Source organism: Chinchilla lanigera, unplaced genomic scaffold (genome assembly GCF_000276665.1).
Source record: "Chinchilla lanigera isolate Chin_1 unplaced genomic scaffold, ChiLan1.0 scaffold00033, whole genome shotgun sequence".
NCBI classification, from domain to species: Eukaryota; Metazoa; Chordata; class Mammalia; order Rodentia; family Chinchillidae; genus Chinchilla; species Chinchilla lanigera.
Window position 1 is genome coordinate 22,566,920 of NW_004955434.1, and position 11,237 is coordinate 22,578,156.

Sequence of the window (11,237 nt, forward strand, 5' to 3'; positions counted from 1 at the left end):
ATTGTTTTGTTTTTTGTCTTTGTTTTGTTTTGGGGGAGTTGTTTGTCTTCCTTTTTAAAAAATTTGCCAAACTCTGTTTGTGAACCAAATTTTTTGCAAACAAAAGTGTTCATGAACAGAGGGACCCCTGTAAATGCAAAAGAATGAAGATTATCTTTTATACATATTATCAGATCATAGTGCAGTAAAACTAGAAATCAATCACAAGAGAATCCACAGAAACTATGCAAACACATGGAATGCCCTCTTGAATAATCAGTGGGTTACAGATGAAGTTAAAGAGGACATTAGTTTCTACAATAAAACAATAATGCCAATACAACATACTGGAACCTATGGGATACAGTGAAAGCAGTCCTAAGAAGCAGGTTAATAGCAGTGAATTCTCATGTCAGAAAGAAGAGTGAGCTCAAAAAAAAAAAAAAAAAAAAAAAACACCAAAAAAACCAACCAGTTATCCACCCCAACATCCTAGAAAAACAAGAACAATCCAAACCCAAAGCTAGTACAAGGGAGAAAATTATAAAAATCAGAGCAGAAATTCATGAAATTGAGACTAAAAATGTGATACAAAAAAATCAGTGAAGAGTTGTTTCTTTGAAAAAATAAACAAAATGGGCAAACCTATAGTGAATCATACCAAAATAAGTAATGAAAAGATCCAAATCCATGCAATTAGAAATTAAAAGGCAAAGATAAAATGGATTCTATGAAAATCCAGAAAATCATTGGTAACTACTACTTGGAGAACCTGTCTTCTAATAACATAGAAAATTCTGAAGAAATGGATAGATTCCAATATACATATGAATTACCAAAGCTGAACCAAGAAGATATAAAAATCCTGAATAATCCAATATCAATACATGAAATTTTTAAAAAAACCCTACCAACTAAGAAAAGCCCAGGTCTCAACCAATTCACTGCTGAATTCTACATGAACGTTAGAGACAATCTAATGTTCAACCTCCCCAAACTCTTTCATGAAATTAAAAGGGAAGCAGTCTCCCAAAGTCATTCCTGGAAGCAAGCATTACTCTGATTCCCAAACCAAAGTGGACCCAAACAAACAAACAACAAAAAACCCCAAAAACAAAACTACATGCTTATCTCTTTAATGAATATAGATGCAAAAATTCTCAACAAGAATCCAGCAAATCATTGAAAAGATCATAAATATGACCAAGCAGAATTTATTCCAGGGATTCAGGGACAGTTCAACAAACACAAATCATTACACTACATAAAAAGAAGTAAGGACAAAAATCACACGATCATCTCAATAGATAGAGAAAACTATTTGACAAAATCCAACATCCATTCATGATAAAAACCCTGAAGAAAATAGGAACAGAAGGCTTTTATTTCAACCTGATAAGAGCCATCTATGACAAACCAGTGACCAATATCATACTAAATATAGAGAAGCTGAAAGCTTTCCCCTAAAATCAAGAACAAGACAAAGATGTCCACTACCATCACTCTTGTTCAATATAGTTCTTCAAACATTAGCCAGAACAATTAGATAAGAGAAAGAATAAAAGGGACATTGTTAGGAAAGAGAGAAGTTAAATTACCATTTGTAGATGACATGATTCTATGCACAGAAGATCTCAAAAACTCCACCAAAACCCCCTAGAATTAATAATCAAATTCATTAGCACAGCAGGATATAAAGTCTACACTCAAAATTCAATAGCATTCCTTTACACCAAGAATAAACTGATAAAGAGAAAAGTGGGAAGACAATACCTTTCATAATAGCACCAAGCAAAATGAAATACTTAGGAATTAACCTAACCAAGGAAGTAAAAGACCTCTACAATGAAAACTACAGTATGCTGAAAAGGAAGACTGAAGAGGACATCAGAAAATGGAAAAGCATCCTCTGTTCCTGAAGAGACAGAATCAGTATAGTCAAAAGGCTGTACTTCCATAACTCTCAGACAGATTTACTGCAATCCCAACCAAAATACCGATAGCATTTCTCACAGAACTAGAGAAAGCAATCCAGAAATTCATCTGGAGCCAGAAGAGACCTAGAATAGCAAAAGCAATTTTGGGCAACAAGGGCAAGGCAGGAGACATCACAATCCCAGACTCTAATTTATACTATAAAGCTACAGTGATTTTAAAAAATGATATTGGTAAAAAACAAAACAAAAACAGATTTGTGGATCAATGGAACAGAATATAGGATGCAGAAACCACTCGAGGCACACTTAATCGCCTTTGTCATAGGGGCCAAATCCTTTTGCTGATGAAGTGACAGCCTATTTAACAAATTGTGCTGGGAAAACTGGCTCTCCACATGCCGGAGATTACACCTAGACCCATATCCCTCACCGTGCACTAAACTAAAATCAAAATGGATCAAACATCTAAGTATTAAAACAGAAACAATCTTCTGGAAGGCAAGCTGGGTAAAACTCTTGAAGCATAGGCATGACTTTCTGAACAGAAACCCACTTGCACAAGAAATAATACCAAGAATCAAGAGATGGGGTCGTATCAAATTAAAAAGTTTCTACAAGCAAACAAAGCCACCAACAGCGAAGAAACAATCTACAAGATGAGAAAAAAATTTCACAAGCTACCACTCAAACAAAGGACTAATATCTGGAACAGTGATAGTGAACCTTTTAGAGGCAAAGTGCTCAAACTGCAATCCAAAACTCACTTATTTATCATAAAGTGCAAACACTAGAATCAAACCGGAATACTGAGGTTTTAGTTTAGAGAAAACAACTGTTGTCTGATGGTTGGCTGCTGGGGTGACTTGGCTCACAGACCGACAGGGAGAGCTCTGTGTGCCCACTGTGACATGCGCACCATAGGTTCACCACCACTGATCTAGAATATACAAACAACTCAAAAACTAGACTCCTCAAATTTAAAGACCCAATTAAAAGCACTCTGAAATGAATAAACATGACGCAGATGAAGAAGTACAAATGACTAATAAATACATGGAAAAATGTTCAACATCACTGGCCATTTGAGAAAGGCAAATTAAAACACCTACATTCCATTTCACTCCTGAAAGAATGGCCATCAAGAAATCAAATGGCAACAAATGCTGGTGAGGTTGCAGGGGAAAAGGAACCCTTCTCCACCGTTGGTGGGCTTGTAAATCGCAAAAACCACTATGGAAATCAATATGGACATTCCTCAAAAAACTAAAATTAGAAATTCCTTTGGACCCAGCTATTCCCATTCTAGATATCTTCCCAAAAGAGTTCAAGATGTCATATTAGAGGGATACCTGCATATCCATGTTTATAGCAGCACAATTCATAATAGCAAAATCTTGGCAGCAGCCTATATATCCATGAATGGATGAATGGCTAAAGAAAATGTGGTATTTATACACAATGGAGTACTACTCCGCCATAAAGAATGATAAGCTGAAGTCATTTGTAGGAAAATGGATTCACCTTGAGACCATAATTTTAAGTGAAGTAAATCAGACACACAGGCTTGAATATCAAATAGTTTCTTTCATATGAGAAACCCAATATATAATTAAAGTGTAAAATATAAGACAGACCACAGGAAAAAAAAGAGATCAAAAAATGTAATTGCAACCCAGCATGGACCATGTATCTAAAAGTGTGACTTGATTTAATTCAGTATAATTGTTGTATGTGTTTTGGCCCATTAGGCTATTAATATTATGTATGATAACTAACTTTATAAGCACTTATGAAATAAATTAATCTGATGCTAGCAATTGTTTTTAATTTTTAAAAAGAGGGTGGAGAGGAAGGGGAAAAAGTATCGAGATGTTATGTACCTCTTCCCCACAGTGAACACAGTATTATGAGCTGCAGAGGTACTAACACAAATAAAGGAGAAACACAAGGTTTCCTCTGGCTCACGGGTTTGGATGGCCCAGTCCACAGCCGGTTGGCTCCACTGCTTCTGAGCCCCGCGTGAGACAGTGCCTCATGGGAGAAGCATGCCGCGGAAGTGCTCATTTTATGGCCACAGTGCAAAAGAAAGGGAGACAGGAACCCTACAGTTCCCTTCCAAGGCGATTCCCCAGTGACCTACAGTCCTCCGCTAGGCGCCACCTCTTAAGGCGTCCACAGCCTTCCAGTAGAGCCACGCCTACGGCAAAGCCTCTTTTCTCCTGAGCCTTTCGGGGTATCCTAGATGCGAACTCTAACAAGGTCTTCTTCTGAAATCCACCCCAGGCTCAGGCGTTCCTCCTATGTTCTCACCACTATTTGTCTCCGTCTTGATCACTTTTCTCTCATTGCTGGGACAAAATACCTGATGCCCAAAATTAAGGAAGGAAAGCTTTATTTAGCTCACAGTCTATGGAAGTTTCAATCCACACCGGGCTGGCTCCAAGGCAGGGTGGCACATGGCAGAGGGCAAACATTCATGGTCGCGGAACACAGCAAAAACAAGAGCAAAAGGGAGGAATGGCGGCAAGCAGCCTCTTCCTCTCCCTTACATATGCAAACTACCCACCCCAGGGCGGGTGTAGCCCTCACACCCATCATCCCAGCATTGGATCATGGATCAATGACAAATCCTACAAGCCTGCCCCATGACTGCACGAGGATTTGGGGGGACATGCAGACACACACCATAACAGTCTCCATCTCCAAAATGTCATTATCTTATTTTTATTAGTTTCCTGTCTTCCTCCCATGAACTCATGCAGGGCTGTGGCTGAGTCTTGTCTTCTAAATGTATCCAGTCTGATGTACAATAGGCACTCAAGTGTGTGATGGTAAATGATCGTGCAGATGAATGAAGAATCAATCCCCCATCCTAGCTGCAAGCCGAGTAGCCTCAGCAGAGGAGGGGAGGGAATGGTCAAAGCCGTGAATAAGTATCAAGAGCAGGAGCTGGACTGCAGAGATTTATTGCTAAGGCTTTTGCTTTTCCTTCATTTGTTCACTGTTGTTTTGTCAGTCAATATGGGCAGTTGTTGAATAACATTCATTTATACATTATTTAGTAGGTGCAATCAGTCAAAGTCCCTGTGATCTTGGCCCTGCTTTTTAAACTTGCCTCTTATCTGTAAACACATTTCCGGAGCTGTTCCATCGTTTCATCTTGTCTAGATGATCTATAGCAATATCCCAGAACCTGCCTATTTTTGTTTTAATCCCCTGATGGATTATAAATAGCCTCTCTAAAGCTTCTCAAAGCTTTGAAGGCGAACACTAGCTTTCTAAATGACTACCAACCTCCTGGGCCACACTCGGCCCCTCCCGTAGGCTGTGCCTCTTCCTCCTTGCTGTCCTTTCTGACTTTCCCAGAACCTCCCACAAACCCTCCTCAGCAAGCTCTAATTTGCTGTTTATGGCTTTTGCATTTCAGTTCAGCGCAGATGCTACATTAGCACAGTGGCTCCGCGCCTCCTTCTGCCCTCCCTGCATCTTCCGCTAAAGCCCTCCTCACCGCTCTGCCCTCGCCCCAAGGGACAGGGCGGCGAAGAGCAGCCTCTGGAACCACTGCTGCCGACACACACCGCTCGCTGCGCCGCACCCTTCATGGAGGCGACCAAGGGAGAGGACTCCAGCATAAAGGAATGGCGGGGAAGATCGCAAGTGAGACAGAACCACAGTCGGCAGGGAAAAAAGGAGCAGGAGGAGACCTGAGGGGAACCTAGGCCAGAGATACGGACGAGAACGCGCGAAGGAGCCTGCCGGGCGCACTTCCTCTGCTGTGAGACACTGCACAGCTGCTGGAACGGCCGTGCCTACCAACCCGTCTTTGAAGCTTCGCTGTGAGAAGAGGTGAGCTGGTCTGGAAGGAACTCCAGGTTTCAGATGCCCAGCGATCCCCTGTCGTCTGCGGACACAAGAGTGAAAATGAGCTCCACTGAATTCCTTGATTTCCAAGCAACTTTCAGTTTCCTGCTGTCTCCTGGGACCCGTGGTTCTCACAGCTTGGCTTTAGTGAACTCTCTTCTCCCCCACTTGCAGTTTCCCTCAAAGCACTTCCAAGATGCTTTGCTTCTGCTTTAAAGCTCACTGACCTTTGCAACCGGGAAGCCTGTGCCGCTGGGCCCATATGGCTGCCTTGCAGGCCAGAGGCCAGCAGCCAGGTTGCCCTTCCTGTAGTCTGATTCTTTCTGTGTGTCCATTTTCAATTTCCAGTCACAGCCCGATCCATTAAAAGCTCTTATTCTCAGCAAACCTCTTGAACAAGCTCTAATGTGCTGTTTCTTAGTACAACGTCGCTCTTGCATTTCAGGTCAGTGTTGGGACTAACTTAGGCACAGTGACTTAGCATCCCCTCATTCCTGCCCTTTCTACCTTCCCTGCATCAGTCTTGGGTTGCTTTTCTCACACTTCCATGCCACCAAGTCTTTTGCAAGTAGCCATGGAAGTTTAGCAGACGGGGTAGCACTTAACAACCCAATCTACACAAAAACATTAGCAAAAATGCCCGTAGGAGCAGCTCAGCTTTCTATAGGTATGCTCGGAGCTTCTCCAAGGACATCCTTAGACACAGCTACCATGCTGAGCCGGGAAAACGAACAGCCAGGTCTTCTGCAGCATTTGTGCTCCTGCGTATCTTCATAAGGAGGAAATCTCCGCTGACATGGAGTGATCATCTTTTGGGGGGGAAAAACAGTTCTTAGGATCCAAGGTCCTGCCTCTGGAAGGTACAAAATTTTGCAGATAGGTCCAGGGATTTGGAATGCATTGTGATCACAGGCCTCTCTCTCCTGGAGCTAACATCTATTGTATTTTTACCATGTTCTGTGCACTGTGCTGGTTTTCATTCATTACTTCATATAACCCATCGCCAAACTCCAGATCTGATGACACTTCTCTGCCAGAACTCGCCAATGACTCCTCCTCTCACTTAGTGGAACAGCCAAGTTCTTTGTCTAAGCTGTGCTGGGCTGCCTGAGCTCTCCACCCATGTTTTCTAGATAGCTGTCTTTCAGTTTCACCACACTCGCTCGATGGTCTTCTTGCTGTTCCTCCGACCTGTTAACCAACCTCTGTGCCTCTCTGAGGGTCCTATCGCTAGTCCACTCTCTCTAGCCCCACTCACGTCAGCATCCCAGGAGGACACAACTCCCAACCCCGCCCCTGACTCTGCTAACACTTCTTCCTTCCACCCTGATCCCAACCTGTTCCATATTTACTGCTTCCCCCAACTAGAGTGTGGCTGCACACGGGAGGGCCTTATTCTGTCCACCCGTCTAGAAGAACAGTATTCTCAATAAGACACTTCTAATAAGTGAATTAAGGCACTCTTATTACCTCTGTCATACAGTTAAGAATGAGGTTTGCAGATTTAAAGTCACAGAGCCAATACATGGCACAGTCACACCAGTGTTACTGTGGGTTTGCCAACCCCTGTCCTCAAGCTCCAAAGGTCTATGTGGGAAATATTTATCCCAGAAGAAAGATGAAGAACAAGAAATCAGTAGGGAAGCCAGGTCTGGAATCTGCTGTGCATACTCGTACTGCTGCACAACACGTCACGTAGATCCTCTTCTCGGTCTTGACATGGACCAAATCCAATCCTTTCTTAACTACACACTGTACCATTAAAGTGCAGTAAAGATGAGACCACATAAATATTTCAACGTTTTGAAGAACAATTTGTTGCTGCTGCTATTATTAATGCTTATATTGTGAAACTATTTACCAGATGGGTCTTTTGTGCAAAGGGAAAGATTATATAAAGTTAGACAAACCAAATTCAAAAAATATAGCCTATTACCAAGAAATCAACCAATAACAAATGCTGGAAGGGCTGTGGGAATAAAGTACACTTGCCCACTCTTTGTGGAGTGTAGACTGGTGTAACCACTGTGGAATTCAGATTCCTTAAAAAACTAGGGCGAGAGCTCTCATTTGACCCATCTATTCCCCGGCTTCAAATCTTCCCAAAAGAATTAAAAGCATCATGTTACAGTGATATATGCATACCCATATTTATAGCAGCACAGTTTGTAATAGCTGATCAGGGAAGCAACACAAGTGCCCATCAGTGGATGAATGGGTAAAGAAGATCTGGTTTTTTATACAACGGAGTACTACTCTGCTATAAAGAAAGATAAACGCGAGACATTTCTAGCTAAATGGATGCACCTTGAGACCATACTCTTAAGTGAAACAAATTGTGCACACATGTTTAAGTATCACATTTTCTCTCTGGTGTGAGAAACTGAAAGCGTAAATAAGGACCAAAATGTGCAACAGATATTGGGAAATAGGAAGAAAATGTTCAAATGGGAAGAGGAACCAGGGAGTGGGAAGAGAAAAGGAAGGAAAGGAAAAGAAAAAACTGGAAACGCAGCTTTTGTAAATAAGGTGGGGAAGAGGAGCTGAAGGGAGGGAGGGGACGGGGAGAAAAGAATCAAGACAGACGGCGTGCAGGCGCAAACTCTCTATGACGAGTGTGATCATCACATGTACCTAAAATGTGCCGGCGTGGTGGATTACCGACACGTCACCTTGTAACCCCCAGCTGAACTGAATCAGCGTGGTGCTGGGTGCCGAGGGCCCACCTGAGGAGTGTTGCCAACAGCATAAGAGCAGACCTGGAGGGGAAGACGGTGTGCACTGACTCTCCTGGAGGAGCTCGTCACGCTGGCTTTCCTGATACGAACTCAGCCGTTCACGTCACTGGAGGAGCTCAGGACCTCGCGGCTGTTGGCCACGGCTGCAGTTCTCTTGAGGCCAGCTCTGCTCCTTACCTGGAGCATCAGTTCCTGGCTGCAGCGCAGATCCCTCAGCCTGCTGGCACAGACTTTCTGGCTTCCACCACTGAACTTGGGGCCTTCGCAGTGCAGACCCTTCAGGCAGACTTGCATGAGACATTGTTGCGAGCTCCAGGCCTCCAGGCCTTCCATGGACTCACGGAACACATTGCCATCGGCTCTAGGTCTTCAGCTGGACTCGTGGACACTGGCATAGGATCCAGGATTCAGTTGAACTCTCTGCATCTCTAGTGTGTGCACAGATCTCCTGCACTCTTGCATTTGACTCTTTGGGTGAATATTATAATTCTATAAGTTGTGTGTCCTGTATTAAGTCTCTTCCCCTATAAACCCTGACTACCACCAAAAAAATTAACACTAAAAAATTTAAACGGCATTAGACATACAACTTCAAATATCACATAGTTTCTCCTTATGGAAAACCCAAATTATAAATAAAGACCATAATAAAAGATAGATAATAGAATGCAGGGAGACAGATCTTTCTCAAACGAGAAGGAGATCAAGAGCTGGAGGAGAGGGGAAGGAGGGAAGGAAACGAGAAAAGGATTAAGACGTGCTATGCATATGTACCAACTCCACAAAGAATGTGGACATTATGTACTACATACATGTTCTAATAAAAAATTGAAACAAAATTTTTAGAAATACCAGCCTGTAAGTTCCTGAAAGGCAAATACTGTGCTTTATTTTTTCTGACTAGGGCCAAGACTGCCCCATAGTAAGCATTCTATAAATGTGTATTGTATGAATGAATGTCTTTGAAGAGGAAATTTCAGTTTTGTCTGTAAGAGCAAATTTGGATAGTGGTCACTGTTTTCTGGGCCAGCCCATCTCATACATATGTTGTTTACAATTACTAAATTTTGGGTTAGTTTGTCACAGAGTAGCAGATAACTAAAATGGGGTAATGAAAATACAGTGAGATATAAGTAACAAAGGTTCATACTAAAAGTGTTGTAGGAAGATAGAAGCTTAAGGTCGTAGAAAACTCAGTAGTGAGTGCTCTGGCGGAAGCAGACCCTACTTCTTTGCACGAAGTTGCCCATGCTTCTCCTACCCACCATAGCTGCCTATTTATCTACTGAGTAAACCCCAGCATCCTTAGGTGACAGGAACCGCCATCATCCGGCCCCATGCGTTTTCAGCTTTATCTTCTGCTTTCCTCCACTTGCACCCTATATTTGAACCACACCAAACTACGTATGTTTGCCCCAAATTCTCTAGCCTTTCCACACACCGTTCCATTTATCTAAAATGTCCTCCTGAACAGGACTCTGATGCTCAATAGCACTGCATGCAACCACTCCACCTACCTGACTTTCTCATACAGCATGTCTCCCGATCCTGGTAAGCTTTGATTTTCTTACCTGACACCTTCTCCAGCCTTAAGCCTTATACTGAACCTCTTGTTCAACTTGGTAACTTCAAAGACTTCAATCAGCAACCGATGAAGGACTGACCCGGGATGACCTGCCAGGAAGGTGATCACTTACTGGCTTTTATAATTTATATACTATTGAAATAAAAGGGAGCTTCCAATAAAAGACCTACATTCAAGAAAGTTAACGGCATACAAAATTAAAAGCCACATAGCTGGATGGAAAAGCAAATGCTCCAAATAGCAGGCATATTTATCAGAATGGAAGGTTATATTTCACTCTAAGTTTGCTATCAAAGAAAATTTCAAAAAATTATAAATTTGCCTACACCTTGTACTTGGGTTCATGTTGAGAATTTCTCCATTAAGAGAATACTTTTCATAAGATTTGTCACATTAATTCTAGTTTCCATCTTATATATCAGTTTTTTCATTAATAATTAAATCAATTCAAAACAAAAGCGGATTTCAAAAATCAGTATCTAAGGCTGGGGATTTAGCTCAGTGACACAGCGTCTGCCTGGCAAGTGCAAGGTTGAGAGTTCGATTCCTGGTACAGGGGGGGAAAAAAATCAGTATCTAATTTTTATGCTGTTTGGGAAATCCATCTTCCTCCCCATTTGTCACCAATTAAAATTTAAACAATGGCTCAAAGTTAGGTCAATTTCAGGAGCACTCAAGGAGTGAAGCCAACTATCTTCCTCATAAAGCACTGCTCACTTTATCGGAGAAAATACCTGTCTTGGAATGTGCAGTTATCAGGTAGGGCTATTTGATGACCCTTTTAAATACCTTTAAAATAGAGGCATCTTGGCATGGATGCTTCCTGTTTTGAAGAGGTTGTATTTGATAATTTAGATAGCTCACCAAAAATTAATTTCTACACAATAGACATATTATTGTGAGGAATTTTAAAGCAAGATCAATAATGCTTTGAATTATATGAAAATAGGAGACTCGTTACAATAAAACGTTCCAGTCCTGCTCAGTCTTACTGAGATTCAGGACTGTCTTTGGCCTCCAGAAGGGACAGTGTTCACAACATAAGCTAAAACCTCTTTCTTTACGGCATTAATCAACTTTAAAATTAAGACAACGGAGGGGAGCGGCAGGGCTCCTGGGTCCGAGTGTGGGCTGGAC